Source organism: Panulirus ornatus, chromosome 12 (genome assembly GCF_036320965.1).
Source record: "Panulirus ornatus isolate Po-2019 chromosome 12, ASM3632096v1, whole genome shotgun sequence".
NCBI classification, from domain to species: Eukaryota; Metazoa; Arthropoda; class Malacostraca; order Decapoda; family Palinuridae; genus Panulirus; species Panulirus ornatus.
This window is the reverse complement of record NC_092235.1, coordinates 13613992-13625512: the sequence shown is the minus strand read 5'-3', so window position 1 is coordinate 13625512 and position 11521 is coordinate 13613992. Positions and strand designations below refer to the sequence as shown.

Below are 11521 nucleotides of genomic sequence, written 5' to 3'. Positions count from 1 at the left end.
ATCAGACTTCATCATTCTCAATAGTTTAGATGGATCATGTAATATTTGGCGTTGCTTCATGTTTTATCAGATGATCAAATGATGGCTGGTCTAATGACCTTCACAAGTCAATGGTCATTAAATCCAACACAGCAACCAACCACTCAGGATGACCAGGAGGGAGCCACCTGGTGCAGACCAAGTGTACCAGCCTGGTGGAGAGGATCAACTGCTCCACCTCAGGATAAGAGCTGCTCAAGTTCTGTAGTGAGGGAAACTCCAAGTGGCATGTGAAACTACCAGTCTTAGTTATAAACTACCGCCCGGCTGGCCGGTGGGTGGCTGTGGCCAACATGAACCCATGGGCTACACACACACACACACACACACACACACACCGCCCACTGACATGACCACCACCACTGTGACCTGACCACGTGTGGCATGTAGCTCATCCTTGGAGAACATTAATCAAATACCTAGACAGAATTTTTATGTTAGATAAAAGACATTTCTTGATAGTAAACATAAGAAATGATGACGAAAGATAAGGGACGCTATTAGAGGTAAATATTTTGTTAAAAAATGAAATACTCCTGCCTTAAACTAGCTCCCTGTACTGTATTTTCTTTTACATACCCAGAGGAAAATATATTCTGTGGTTAATCAATATAAATGTTTATGTTTAACAGGTTCTCTATTTCTGATCGTATTTCACTGATTCAGGTTTAAGAACCTTGGTTCTGAACAACCATTATAATGCAACACAATACATATTTATCATAAATAAATCATTTATCACAATAACCATTATGTTTGTACCAGATTCTTTACATCCTCAATCACGTTTGTTAATATATAAGGAATTTTTCCGCCACATTTCAATACATAACATGTATCTACACGTGTGGAAATATATGTATATGTTTTTATAAATTTTTCTTTGGCTTTTATAATTAAGGTATAAGATATCCGTCTGAAGCAAATACTAGATAATATTATAGGTTATGTGTGTGTGTGTGTGTGTGTGTGTGTGTGTGTGTGTGTAAGCGCACATAGGAGTGAAAACATATTTTACACTTACAAGGTTAAAAGACGGGGCAACACGAGTGTACAAATCCTTCCTCAAAAGACTCACGTGATAATGATTAAAGTAGTACACACACACACACACACACACACACACACACACACACACACACACACATACACACACACACATACACATACACACACACACACACACACACACAAACACACACACACACACACACACACACACACACACACACACACACACACACACACATACACACACACACATACTCATACACACACACACACACACACACACGCACACACACACACACACACACACACACACACACACACACACACACACACACACAGAGCGGCGCTATCAATTTTTGATGTAGATTGATTTCCTATTTTATTTTCGTCTACGGAATTCTACATCTTCAGTTCAGCACAACATTGTGGTAATGAAGGGAAAGTCACCACATTTACAAGCCGAGTGCACGTAGCTTATCCCACCTCGTTAGAGAGAAAACTTACCTGTATTTGAATTAATGAACGGGAACAGAGAAGACAAAATTTTATTACACAGTTATTATACAACCATATAATTTATATTATATACATTACCACATTTCCTGCACTTTCCATCACAAATTTGCTGAGGTCATAACCTTGTAGTTACCATTACCTTACAACCTTAAGGATGGTGGTCTACAACACCTCTAGATTGATGGAGAAAACGAAAAGTTTCGTTTTACTATTAAGACCACAGAAATACGGTAATTCCACTTCACTACCACTAACTACTAGTTATTTTACTTGTTGATTTTCACGGCTAAGATTTTCATCCTCTGAGCGAAGCCATACAATAATCGTCCTTATCTACTCTGAGCATTGGATAGCCTCCTGATGATCAAGATTGCTGTTTTGGTTGTCCGTTTCCCTTGTTACTGCTGCGCCTCACTGCACACCTTACATGAGTGCCTTCCACAGTATTAGGGACAGCTGCTGGGCCTCACTGTAGCTACTTCTGGGACGGTTGCCAATCTTCCTCGTATTCCCTCATGACCACAGCGCCAAACCGACTCCCGCCATCAGGCCGAGACGCACAAACATTTCTGACAAAATTGAGACAACCGCTTTCGCGTCAGTTTTGACACCAAGTGAATTTATACGACAATTACGCTCAAGATGCTTGGTTTTTCGTTCATGGATTGAACAGAAGCAACCAACGATGGTTGCTACTGCCCAATCCATGAAGTCCCCCCCACCACGGAAAGGTAACCAAGCTTCGGGGGGGATGGGTGTTTACCCTGACGCCAACGGAGAAACTCAATATTAGTGCAGAGATCTTTTCCTCGGTAAAGAAAGTGTAGCCGGACTCCGCCCTCATGAGGTTACTGCACGACAGCAAAGATCACCCTTTGGTAGGCTGTGCTATAGGCAGCACAGCTCCGTCAAAGATCTCACTCCATAAGTGAACTTATATAGATTCCTTTTTTAACATTTTGTCTTGTCTATAAGGAACTCATCAGTTCTTCTCCAGTGAAAGCAAAAAATCATCGAGAAATTCATTTGCTTCCTCAATATCAGGATCTTGTGGCTCTGTGTGGGGGACGGGGCTGGTGGGCTGTGTGTCTGGCTGTGTCTGGGAGCGGGGCTGGTGGTCTCTGTGACTTGCTGTGTCTGGGAAGCGGGGCTGGTGGTCTCTGTGACTGGCTGTGTCTGGGGAGCGGGGCTGGTGGTCTCTGTGACTGGCTGTGTCTGGGGAGCGGGGCTGGTGGTCTCTGTGACTGGCTGTGTCTGGAGATCAGGGGAAGTCTTGGGTATAAATTTCAATATACTGTGAGCGATATCGTCTCTCAACCGATTCCTCTCGATCTTCTCTTGCACGGCCTTCATGATACGTTTGGGCGGCTTTCTCCATTTTCTTTGCATTTCAGTTGGTGATCCTGCGCCATCGAGCCACATGATACCAGAATAGTATCGTTCCTGTTTCCCAACGGGTCCAATCTTGGTGTCACACATGATGCCGAGTGAACCCAAATGGCGGCCGATGTTTACGTTGGAAGCCACGGGCTCGTTATGTATCTTGCAGTAACTTTCATACCGTTGCTGCAGCTCTTTCCTGCTGATAAGGTACCGCTTCATAGTAATAGTCTTTCCCTTCATTTGAACGAAGGTATTCATGAAACTAACAAAGGAAGCCTTTCCTTTGTAATCCCGTTTGTAGTAACAGAAAGCCATTGAAGACGTGGATTGGGTCAGGCGAAGTTACACAGACTAACAAGATAGTCCTATAATCAATGATCCTGTATCAGCACTGAACTCGAAATACGTCAGAACGACAATTTCAACCCAGGGCTGGAGGGCCAGTTGATGATATTCTCACGTCTTGCTCAACCAAGTAACCTCGGTTAGACCTTGTTTATATTTAAATATAGTAAAGCTAATATAGTGAAGCTTGATGATTCTATTTATATGTAAGTTGCAATGTAGTTTGTATATATATATATATATATATATATATATATATATATATATATATATATATATATATATATATATATATATATTTTTTTTTTTTCAATAATGGATGGAACTTGGCTCCTAAGGTGATTTTGTTGTTGGAGTGGGACCTCCAGCCATTCTGTCCACCTTTTCCCTTTCTAGACATGTGGTGGTGCATTGGGTAGTGTGGCAACCTTCGTCTTCATCTTTTTGGGTGCAGGCTTGCAAACCTCGTGGAGTAGTTGTGGGGTTTGCTTCTTTGCTGCACCCGACATAGCCATCTGGGTGTAGCTATCTACCCGGGCTGGTGGGTCAGCCACCATAGCTACACGCTCACTCGGTACCTGGGCTGGTGGACGAGCAGCCTTCCTTTCTTCCATGGCTACAGTCTGCCTAACGACCTGGGGTTGTGGAGCAGCCATCCTTACTACCACCCAGGTTGGTTGGGCAGCCTTCTTTCGTTTCTTTGCTACACCCTTCTGGTTGGGCTGGTTGGGCAACCTTCTTTTTCCTCTTCTTCGATACAACCTGCCAACCGAATTCGTCTGCTGGTGGGTCCGTTTCTTTCATGGATACAACCTCTGTAGCCACTTGGGCTGGCCGGTCAACCTTCGGTTGTAGGTAAAAGTATATATATAGAATAATGTGGTTATCATCAGCAGCCAGAGGCCATTCCTCCCTCCTTGCCTGCAGAGTTCTTGATTTTCTGGAAAGTTCTACGAGATTCTGGTAAGATAAATACCATTGAGAGGACGTTGTTAGGGGACAGTCAGGTTCAGTTTAGAGTTGGTTGTGGGATGGTTCTTTTACTGTGTCGTATCAGCCAGATGGGTATTTCTTTTCACAGTTTTCGTTAAAGTTTGTTTTCTAGAAGCATAATCTAGAACACTATTTTCCATATGTTTATCATTTTTCTTGTTATAGTTTCATTATAATCATTAGTTTTGTTATTGTTGACTTTCAGATATTTGATGTTATGTTTGTGATTCCCGTGGAAGCGTCTGACATCTTGCTAGAAGACTTTCTGGTCACAATATTTCTGCACTGGGGAGTTGATCGTATTCTTTTATTGCAGGTTTTGTTATTATCTTGCTTTACATTAAGGTCTACTGGAGGTTTTCCCAATGCTGGTTGAACATATGTCCAGCAACAGGAGATAGCGTAAGATACAGTATTGATGAAACTTATCTATCTATATACCTATCTAAATATCGCTCTATCAATCTATCAATCTAACTATGTATCTATCTATCTATCTATCTTTATCTGAAAGTCAACAATAATAAAATCATTGATATATGAAGTATAACAATGTCCTCTCAATGGCAATTATCTCACCAGAATCTTCTAGAACCTTCCAGAAAACTATGAACTCTGCAGGCAAGGAGGGAGGAATGGTCTCTGGCTATTGATAAAACCATATTATTCCATATATATGTTTATATATACATATTTATGTATATATATGAATGTATATATAACGTACAGAATAATGCGGCCATCATCAGTATCGAAGAAAACTGAAAAGATGAGGTCCCACCGAGATTCGAACTCGGATTGCTGGATCCAAAGTCCAGAGTGCTAACCCTTACACCATGGGACCTGATAAGAAAAGATGTGATTTCATCTAAATGTTTTACATATAATCAACCAGAGGCCATTCCTCCCTCCCTGCCTGCAGGGTTCAAGGTTTTCTAGAAGGTTCTCGAAGATTCTGGTAAGATCATTACCTTTGAGAGGTCGTCGTTAGGTGACAGTCAGGTTCACTCTATGGTTGGTGTTTGTAGTTGGTTGTCCGAGGATGTTGTTATACTTGATCAATTTTGTAATTGTTGACTTTCAGGTAGGAAGTACTCATTTACGATGCATCCTTGTACTCACAACAACCTTATGAGTCACTTCAAGATTTATCTTCACTACACTATTAAGGTTGAAGTCAATGGTCACATTCACTACAATCTCAACACGACTGGTCTTATACCTTACTCATATTATCACTACATCCATGTACATGTATTTCTTGCAGAATAACGCAGATATCAATGATTTCTGTGAAAACTGACACATACAGCCTTACGTATCTATCGATCTATCTAACATCTGCTTTTTACCTATCTATCTATCGATCTATCTATCCATCTATCTTTCTTAATCAGAAAGTCAACAACAATATCATTAATGATACGTATAACTACGTCCTCTCAATGGCAGTTCCTTCCCAGAATCTTCGAGAACCTTCTAGAAAACCTTGAACCCTGCAGGCAGGGAGGGAGGAATGGCCTCTGGTTGATTATATGTAAAACATTTAGATGAAATCACATCTTTTCTTATCAGGTCCCATGGTGTAAGGGTTAGCACTCTGGACTCTAGATCCAGCAATCCGAGTTCGAATCTCGGTGGGACCTCACCTTTTCAGTTTTCTTAGAAACTGATGATGGAACTGAGCCATATAGTTGACCTTCGATGGACATATATTTCTTACGGCCCACCATTTTATTTAAGTATGAAGATCTCACGGCAGAGAGGAAACGTGTGATATTCAAAATCAAAAGCCGCAATTGCCCTCATGGTAATGGTCGACATGTTTGCAGACAGATGACACAGACATGTGAGAAGTTAGACAAATATGGACGTTCCTGGTTGCTGTATAGCCTAGGTTTATTATCACTTGTTATGAAGGAGAAATGTTGCACATTATTCCACACCTTTTTATTTAGGCTAGGTTAGGCTAGGATGACTAGGGTCCATAACGTAACAGAGCTGGGAAATGCATCATATCGGATCTGTATTTGTGCAAAATGGCGCAAGTTTGTGGAAGTGATTTACGCAATGCCGGAGAGAATCCACCTCCACCAGAAATAATGTCTCAGACCATACAATATCTGCTGTTGGACGAGCAGGGGACATTAGACCAATATATTCCTGTAGTTTACTGCTCTTCCCAAACACGCAGCAAGACATTCGTAAAAGCGTTAAACTGAACTTTTCCATCGGTTTTCATATCTTTAATTACTTACACCAGTTCCAACAGATGGAAAAAATCATTTGAAAAATCAGAAATTATTTGCCTATAAAAAGCATTTTGATCGATCGTACCAAATATTCAATTATTTCTGTACCCGACAAAATATTCAGTCACTCCTATATCCGACATTTTTCCTGCTGGCTGGTGCCGTTAAAGTCATATGGTAATTTACCGCAATTAGATTATAGATATATTCATCTATATGGAATGGCTCAGCGTGAAGAAACATATATATTTTCACTAAATCCTCCTCTTCACTACACTCCCATCTTCACTACATAGTTCTAACACAACATCTTGACTACACCATTGTATGACCACATTATCATATCATTGTGTTCTTATCTTCACCACAGCCTCGGCAAAATTGATGTTTTCTTTACACATCAGGGTAGATGGCCATCTTTATGATGACAGAGAACACACATAACATATTAAACCACTTATCTTTAGTCACTTTAATCTAATTTCTGCTGATAAAAACGAATTATAATGACAATCCTTGTGTTCTGTGACGGGACATTGTACGGGTGAAGGAACTGTTGTGAGGCACATGTATTAAACTATTGAGAAATAAACTTAACTGTATTAAAGTATTGACTTCACTATATTAGACTTCTCTATATTAAGCTATGCTAGGATATGATCAGTTCCCAGGTTATATAAGGCGGGAGCCGGGACCGAGAGCATCATTTGAGCTGTGACCTCTGTCGAGTGAACATCTCTGCTCCGCCTTGCAAGCTCCCTCAACCTTTCCTCGAACACTTCAATATAATAATGTTCACCAAGGAAGTAGGACGATCCTCCTTTGTCCAGGAGATGGAATTTGAATATGTCCATGTATTTGACATGGGCTATGGCTGTGTGGACATGGAAGTGGAATACCCAGACGTGGAAGTGATGGATGGAGTGGAATTTGGCTGTGTGGATATGGAGGTGGAATACCCAGACGTTGAAGAGATGGATGGAGTGGAATTGGTGGAATACCCGGACGTGGAAGTCATGGATGGAGTGGAATTTGGCTGTATGGATATGGAGGTGGAATACCCAGAAGTGGAATTGGAGGAAATGGAATATGGGTGAAGCTGGTATGAACGCCATATGGATTTGGTGAAGGTTGACCTCGTAATGTGTTGACGTAAAATAGGTCAACCACTGTGACCATGTGGCGGGGAGGGCCACATCCACCAACCACGAAGCGAGCCCCACCACGGAGAAGTATCCTTGCTGCATCCACGTACGAGAACCACCGCGGGATTGCCGTCATCCAGTAACCCTGCTATGCCTCCTACAAGAAGGCACTTCTTGCCGACGTGACACCACTTTCCGTCAACGGTCGCTGTGCAAAAGTGAAACCTCACCGTCCCACTGATGCTGGCCAAGTGACCTCGCCCACTCAAGTGGCACTGCAGCCCACACGCCCTACCAGACCCACCATCCATGAGGAAATGCAGCCCACCCCACTTGTCAGGCCCACCTTCAGGGAGACATGGCAGGTCTCAAGACCTGTCAGGCCCACTATTCAAGACCGACTTGGTCCCCCAACACATGTCAGGCCCAGCGTTCTAGACCGACTGGGACCAATAACACATGACATGTCCTACGTTACAGACCGACTGCACTCCGCACCACGTACGGGCGTTAAAAGGCGTGTCGAGATGACACACGCTCCCCGTGCCAAAAGATTCAGTTTGTGAGGAACCTGAGTTCTTTCTTCCTGCTGGTGCTGCAGGAGAACACGGCCCAAGAGTGGACACTGGAGGTGTGTTTGTGTTTGTGTTTGGGTTATCACTGACGAACCAACACCAAGACAACTTTAGTTTCGCCCCGCCAAGGATTACGTTAATCTGGCGGAAGTCTGGCTTTCTCCCAGTAGTGGATGACACATAATATCTACGTAGGGACGTTGAAAAACAAAGAAAGAAAAAAAATGGGAACATTATCCCGCCCCCAAAAAATACATAAATTCACGGGGATAATTTCCTTCGTCTTCAAAGAAAAAATGAAACTCTTCCGACGCTACCGTGCCTTCCATAAAGCAACCCTCAAAGAAATCACTTTCTACACAATGCGCAAGGATTCGGTTAGCCAATCTTCATATGGCTAGGGCTATTCTTCCATCTGATTGATTCATTTTTCAAGATTAAGGAAAGTTATAATAAAAATATTGTATTGAGTTTCTCCGTTGGCGTCAGGGTAAACACCCATCCCCCCCGAAGCTTGGTTACCTTTCCGTGGTGGGGGGGACTTCATGGATTGGGCAGTAGCAACCATCGTTGGTTGCTTCTGTTCAATCCATGAACGAAAAACCAAGCATCTTGAGCGTAATTGTCGTATAAATTCACTTGGTGTCAAAACTGACGCGAAAGCGGTTGTCTCAATTTTGTCAGAAATGTTTGTGCGTCTCGGCCTGATGGCGGGAGTCGGTTTGGCGCTGTGGTCATGAGGGAATACGAGGAAGATTGGCAACCGTCCCAGAAGTAGCTACAGTGAGGCCCAGCAGCTGTCCCTAATACTGTGGAAGGCACTCAATTCCAAAGCTTTTTTCTTTTCTTCATGTTGCCACGTTGTTTAAAGTATTTAGTTGAGCTTGTTTGTTTTTCCTTGAAATTGCATGAAATATTTATTTTGGTGTAACTATCATTATTCCGTTAATAATTTTATCATTTAATGGATTTTCTGTTTTATGCTTATACATATCTTCTTGTGTTTAATTACTTCATTCTGGTACCAGTTTTCACAACACATTATGTACTTTTGATTCTTATTATTTGGACTTCAGTTTATTCTTGCATTATGGCTTCACCAACAAAAATGGCTGTAATATTACTAATCTTGTAAATTGTTTCATTGTTTAACTTACTCTTTGCTATGAGATGTACATCTGCAGTTGCCTTTTTTTTTTTGTACCTTTCATCAAACCAATAATTTTCATATGTATTCCTCTCATTGCTATGGTTTACCCATATATCAACTGAATTAGTTTTGAACTCATTTTGGCTTTTGTAGCCATTCCATTCATTCATGAGGACTTACAGAGAAAAGGAGGCATAAATAGTAGAATGTGAAATGAAATGTAATGTTCAAGCAGAAATATAACTGCAATGTTTTTATTCTGAAATGTAAAGTTTAGGATTTTTTCCAGATTTTACAAGTATTCTTTCATTATTGTATATTTCATATTAATTCATTCATGCACTCCACTTTTTACATAAATATCAAATATTCATAAAGTTTTATCAACAAACACAAGATAGTTTTCAATATAGCAGACTGTAGAGAACAGGAACCAAGAAGTATCTGGTACTTCCATTAAATAAAGTTCCTTCATCCCTCCAGTTTTACCAAACAGCTTTCCTATCATGTGTAACATAATTGTCAAATAAGGATAGCCAGCACATCACTACATGACCAGACCCAAGTAAGGTATATCAAACTTCTTCATTCTGTGTTTCAAAATATAAAGCACAAGATGTGTAGTGATATAGTTTTTGGATGACATGTGCAAAAGTTATTGGCAGCCTTACCTTGTGCAGGTCAAGATTTACTGGTCAATGAAAATCAACAAAATCAAGATAAGACAAAATTCGAATAAGAACTTAATAATTTCCATCCGTCATCCACCAATGTGTATGAAATTGATCTCCTCTCAGTTGTATTCATTTCCTTCACTGTAGCTGGGATATAAAAGCTCTGTTAATTATTTCTGTTCATTACGGCTAGGATGAAGATGTTAATAATTCTTGAATAAGACTCCTCAGCCCTTAGGCGAAATATCGAGCCAGGCCATCAATCACTTTCTTGATGAGGAAGGGGTTGAGGGAAGCGTTGAACCGGTCACATGTAACATAACAAATTCTGCATTTGTGCACTTAATGTCCAGCGTAGGTCGGTCAACACCACTACCCACTACGGGAGTAGTGAGTGGTTGGCTTACTAGAGTCCATACCAGTGGGGCTAGACCCCAGATTCTGGGGTGGCGTGTGGTACCACCCCACACAAAAGGTACTTGTAACACCTTACATCTTCTCTAAGACAATATACGAGGCAGCTGATCAGACAGACAAGCGCCCCACAGTAGGGCCGGCTGGACGTACCAAGCTGGGTGGAGTTCTCCTGCTGTCATCACCTCTCACATGGTCGCACAATTGTGTCCAAACAACCTTCGTGAGATGTACCAGTGGTCCAGCAACACCAGAAATACCGGTCAACAACCACTTGTCTGTAAACACAAAAAGAGAAGAGTAAACACAGAAAATAAACACAAATGAAATTTAGGGGGAGGAAATGGGGGAATGCTTCACTAAGCTAAAGAGCTAAGCTAAGCCAAAGAAAAAAAAAACCCGGTAAATAAGGGAAGGCCTCTTTTACCAATTCTGACATTAACTGCTCCCACTTATTAAGATCTATCAATATACATACGTTCAGTCCTGAGTAACATTTCAAAATATGTAACACATTCGTCTGTTTCATCTAGATGTAGAAATATGAATATACACGTGAGTAGATATATTTATGTTTTGACATTTGTGTTACTCTTTCCGTTTTTGAAGTTTGTAAAGATTTCTCTCAAGAAAAAATATGAAAAGATAACATGTTTTACGTGTGTCCATTATACATGTACCAGGTAAGGTAAGACAGCACGGCCAACTGCGGCCCTAATCAATATACCACGGGAACGTATCACAGTAACCACTGGTCCGCGGAGGACCAATCACAGTAACCACTGGTCCGCAGAGGACCAATCATGAATCACGAGCAGCAGCGGTCCACCAATAGGGAGTCGACGCACAGTAGCGCTGCCCAAGTGGCTACCGGGGAAACAATATGGAGGAGTGGCCGAGCCCGGACACTGGCTCATCTGGGTCTATTTTCTTCCTTGCTCTTCATAATCCTAAACACAATATCTTTTCATCGTAGGTAATTTATTACCTCATTAACATTTTGTGTATATTTCTAGTAGTGAAC

At 41.4% G+C, this 11521-nt stretch overlaps 1 non-coding gene across 1 annotated transcript; it reads right to left on the bottom strand.

Annotated features, from left to right (window-relative positions):
- Positions 1–5059: 5059 nt before the first annotated feature.
- Positions 5060–5131, bottom strand: TRNAQ-UUG (transfer RNA glutamine (anticodon UUG)). The gene has a single exon. It is a non-coding gene; the product is annotated as a tRNA-Gln (tRNA).
- Positions 5132–11521: the final 6390 nt, after the last annotated feature.